The sequence below is a fragment of the Primulina eburnea genome, chromosome 3, assembly GCF_022965805.1.
Source record: "Primulina eburnea isolate SZY01 chromosome 3, ASM2296580v1, whole genome shotgun sequence".
Taxonomy (NCBI): domain Eukaryota; kingdom Viridiplantae; phylum Streptophyta; class Magnoliopsida; order Lamiales; family Gesneriaceae; genus Primulina; species Primulina eburnea.
In genome coordinates this window covers 24,173,394-24,177,750 of record NC_133103.1, presented here as the reverse complement: position 1 = coordinate 24,177,750, position 4,357 = coordinate 24,173,394, and the positions used below count along the sequence as shown (strand labels likewise).

At 38.2% G+C, this 4,357-nt stretch overlaps 1 non-coding gene across 1 annotated transcript; it reads right to left on the bottom strand.

Annotated features, from left to right (window-relative positions):
• Positions 1-3,646: 3,646 nt before the first annotated feature.
• LOC140828726 (small nucleolar RNA R71) lies at positions 3,647-3,752 on the bottom strand. The gene has a single exon (XR_012117294.1). It is a non-coding gene; the product is annotated as a small nucleolar RNA R71 (small nucleolar RNA).
• Between the last annotated feature and the right edge of the window lie 605 nt (positions 3,753-4,357).

The window sequence follows — 4,357 nt, the reverse complement described above, 5'->3', positions numbered from 1 at the left end:
GAATAATTAGAACCTTGGAATATCTTGGTTATAACGTTATAAAGAATGTTAATAAAAGGAATTGTAGGATGAATTGATATTAAGTTTGAAAATCTAAGCATTAGTTGGTGTGTTTGGGATTATAATGTGGAATTATGATAGGTGGTTGAACATTTTGGGGTATAGTATATGGAAAGTAATATACGATAAGTGTGTTCATTCATTTTGAATATTGGGAATTGTAAGAAAAGACGAAATTCGAGGTTATAGAAAAATGGAACAATGTCACCATGTGTCGTTATAAGTTGAGATCGCAAACGTGGATTTAGAAGATAGATTTATTTGGGACTAAGGAGACATAATGACACCCTAAAACTTAATTTTTATCAGAGTAGCGCAGTGGAAGCGATGATTATTGTGATACTAGAACCAAGTCTAAACTTTTGATTTTCAAGGATAAGCAAATTTCGAAGACGAAATTCAATTTAAGGGGGGAGATTGTAACGTCCCGAAAATTTGAAAGTCCACATGAACCAAATTCATGCAAGATTATCAACTTCTTATGTATTTTAATTGCTTAAATGGATTATGTGGGATATGTTTATATGATTTTATAATAGTTTTCAACTTGAATGCATTAAAATTTATTTTTAAAGGTTATTCGAGTTGCGATCGAGAAACGGAGACCGAGTGCTGAAAAATGGAAAATGTTTTTATTAGTTAATTGTTTTTAATTATTTAAAATAAAGGTGATGCCTTTTCTTATTTTTGAAAATAAAGAGTTTTGAGGTGATTTTATATGTCAGGACGTAATTTTTATCGGTATACGATTTTCAGCAAAACTACGAACGTTTTGACAACCCGGCTAATAATTTCACAAACTTGAGTGAACAAAATAATTTTACTAAGCACTAATGGGATTATTGGGCATAACTAACCATGTTAATGGGCTTAAACAACTATTAGTATTTTAATTATTATTTAAAGTGCAAACCCTACTCCATATCCATATAACCCACGCCCCATTCCCCTAAACATTTAAAACCTCCAAACTCTATTCTCTATTATTCATGGCACACAGACACATGATTATCAAGAGGAAAAGCATCGAAACTTCAAGAGGTTTCAAGCCATCGTCTTCTCGTCATCGTTCTTCGATTCGTCAACATAAATTCATAAACGCAAATGTACGCCATATTCTTTCCTTTACTCATCCATCACACCATAGTATTTATTTAATTATGTTTTGAATGTAAAATAAGTTTCAACTTTGAATATTTCGTTTATGCATCTTCATGAATTTTTAAACTCCTGATTTTTGTTCCAAGACATGTTTAATATGTTCATTAAGGGGCTGTCATTATTATGGAAGGATCAAGGGTTGTTTTTCACGATTTTAAAGAGTCCTAGAACACACACAACACGCTGCACATGAACACGATACAAGCTTGAACCACCCTCATGGTTTTGGTGATCTAAGGGCTCGTCGGGTTCAAGGGTTTGGTTGCATGGCTTGGCTTGGGTCACGACTGGAGCTTGTCTTGGGTCAAGGATGGAGTCCTAGCCATGCTAGGACTCGAGTCAAGGGGCTGGGGAGGAGTCCTAGCCCACTCGAGAAGGAACGCGAATGCGCGCATGTTGTGCAGTAGAGCGCAGGGTATATGATAGAGGTGGATTTTACGTGTTTTTCGTACCATGTCATGTCGCATTTTGTTGCATTTATCATTTAGACTGCATGCATTTTGTGTTATTTTAGAGTAATTTATATCTTCGTGTTGCTTCATGTGTTTAGTTGACGGAAATACAGGAGATTCGTGAAAAATTGAAAATCAAAGCAGGAAATTCGAGAGACATGCGCCCGGGCGCACATTCATGCCCGCCCGGGCGCACCCAAGAACAGAAAAAAGATGAATTTGCGAAGACCACCCGCCTGGGTGGAAACTTACATCCACCTGGGCGCGCCAAAGAAAAATAAAAAGGCAAGATCTGCGAGAGTTATCCGCCCGGGCGGAAACTTACATCCGCTCGGGCGCATTCGTATTTTTGGAAAAAATAATGGACGATTTCTTCCCTTAATTCTGAAGAGGGAAGATATGGTAGGGGGAGAGGCACGAGATTCAGACATTCTTGGAGAGCACTTTGCGCTTGGATTGAAGAATCGAAGTTTTCCGGGCGTCGTCTTCGCGTTTTTTCGTCAATTCTCGTATTTCTAACTTTGTTTTCATCTTTTAAACTTTGTTTTGTTTATTTTGATCATGAATTCTAGTAGCTAAACTTTATTATTTGTTGGGATAAAAGGGGATCCTACCCCGAACGTTGATTTGAATTAATTTATATTTCGATTGTTCGTTATTCTTGATTTTACTACTGTTTTACTGTGTCATTAAAGCGTAGCTAACTTTAACGACGTTTTCATATCACGAGTGAGTTCGAGAGAATAACGAGTGATAGGATCGAGTAGTATAATCCGCGGATCTACAATTTACATAGATATATGAAATTGGATACGTGCCGATAGTAATAGTCCTTAGGGTCGAAAACTAGGGGATTTCATAGATCGAAATGTGATTTTCTCTTGATAAATAATTAAAGACATCTAATTACTTCATTGAGTAGAATTAGTTTGGCATAGCTCGAGAGAGTATGTTCAATAGATTAGGAAATCGTCGGAAGCGTAGATCACGATCGAACGAATTAATTAATAAACGAGGGGTAGGTGAACCGAGATTCCCAACAAATCCATTTCTCATTGAATTTTAACTCAACATTTTAGATTAAATTCTCATTCATTACTTGTTGAATCATTTTAAATGCATATTTATTTGAGTATAGTGGGAATAATCACACAACTCAATTTTCGTTGCTAAATGTTAAATAAACACAGTCTTCAGTGGAACGATACTCGTACTCTTGTACACTATATTATTACTTGACATCGTGCACTTGCGATTAATTTTGAGCATATAAAATCATATTTTTATTGGGGATTTTACTGTGCAAGTTTTGCTCGATCAAGTTTTTGGCGCTGTTGCCAGGGACTGTTAATCTACAATTTTATTTTTAGTTATTTTCTTTAGCATTATTTTATTTCTCTTTAGCTAACACTCCATATTTTATTACAGACATTTCTTCTAGTGCATGCCAAATTCACTTGACGTGGAGCTTGAGTTTGATCCTGAAATTGAAAGAACTTTCCGAATGCGAAGACAACAACAAAGACTTAAAGAACTGATGGAAAGACACGAGCAAGAACGCGGAGAGGAACAGCGTGACAATAGACAAGTTGAGATACCGCGTCGCATACCAATGCTGTAGTATGCCCAACCTTCTTTGGAGGGTGCACGCCCTAGCATTGTGAGGCCTATCGTGCGGGCAAATCACTTTGGAATCAAGCCAGCCATAATCCAGATGATTCAGAACACAGTCCAATTCGGAGGAATTGCAGTAGATGATCCAAACACGCACATCGCGGATTTTCTTGAAATCTGCGATACTTTTAAATTCATTGGAGTTTCTGATGATGTTGTTAGGTTGCGTTTATTTCCTTTCTCTTTACGTGATAAAGCTAAGGCATGGTTAAATTGTTTGTCTGTAGGGTCGATCGCTACATGGGACGACATGGAGAAAGCCTTTCTCATCAAATACTTCCCTCCCTCCAAGACCATGAAGCTGCGGGCAGACATTACAACATTTGCTCAATTCGATCAGGAATCTCTATATGAGGCATGGGAATGCTTCAAGGATCTACTACGAAGATGCCCACATCACGAGTTACCACTTGCGTTAGTCGTTCAAACATTTTATTATGGTTTGCTTACTCCTAACCGTACAATGATAGATGCGGCTGCATGTGGAAACCTGTTGAGAAAGACCGCGGAGGAAGGATATGAATTGTTAGAGGAGATGGCTGCTAGCAGCTATCATCCTCAATCTGAAAGGAACAACAGCGGAGAAGTGCAGGAGTTCACCAGGTAACTGATTTTTCTGCTATTACTGCACAACTTGATGCTTTAAGCAGGAAAATAGACGGCTTGAATGTGAGTGGCACGGCGATGCGTCTTCAAGAGATATTCTGTGAAAAGTGTGGAGGAGAACACTATGTGAAAGACTGTCAAGATGGAAATCCCTTCTATGTGCCAAAGGAGGCGCCGGTGAATCAAGTGGGAGTCCAAAACCGCCCAAGGAATGACCCTTATTCGAACACATACAATCCTGGGTGGAGGCAACATCCCAACTTCTCATGGGGCGGACAAAACAGTCAGAATAGACCGCAAGGAGGACAACAATATGGGAAACAACCGATATACAAATCCGATCCTCCTAGAGAAGAAAAGTCCAACTTGGAGCAAATGATGTCTAAGTTTATTTCTTCCACTGA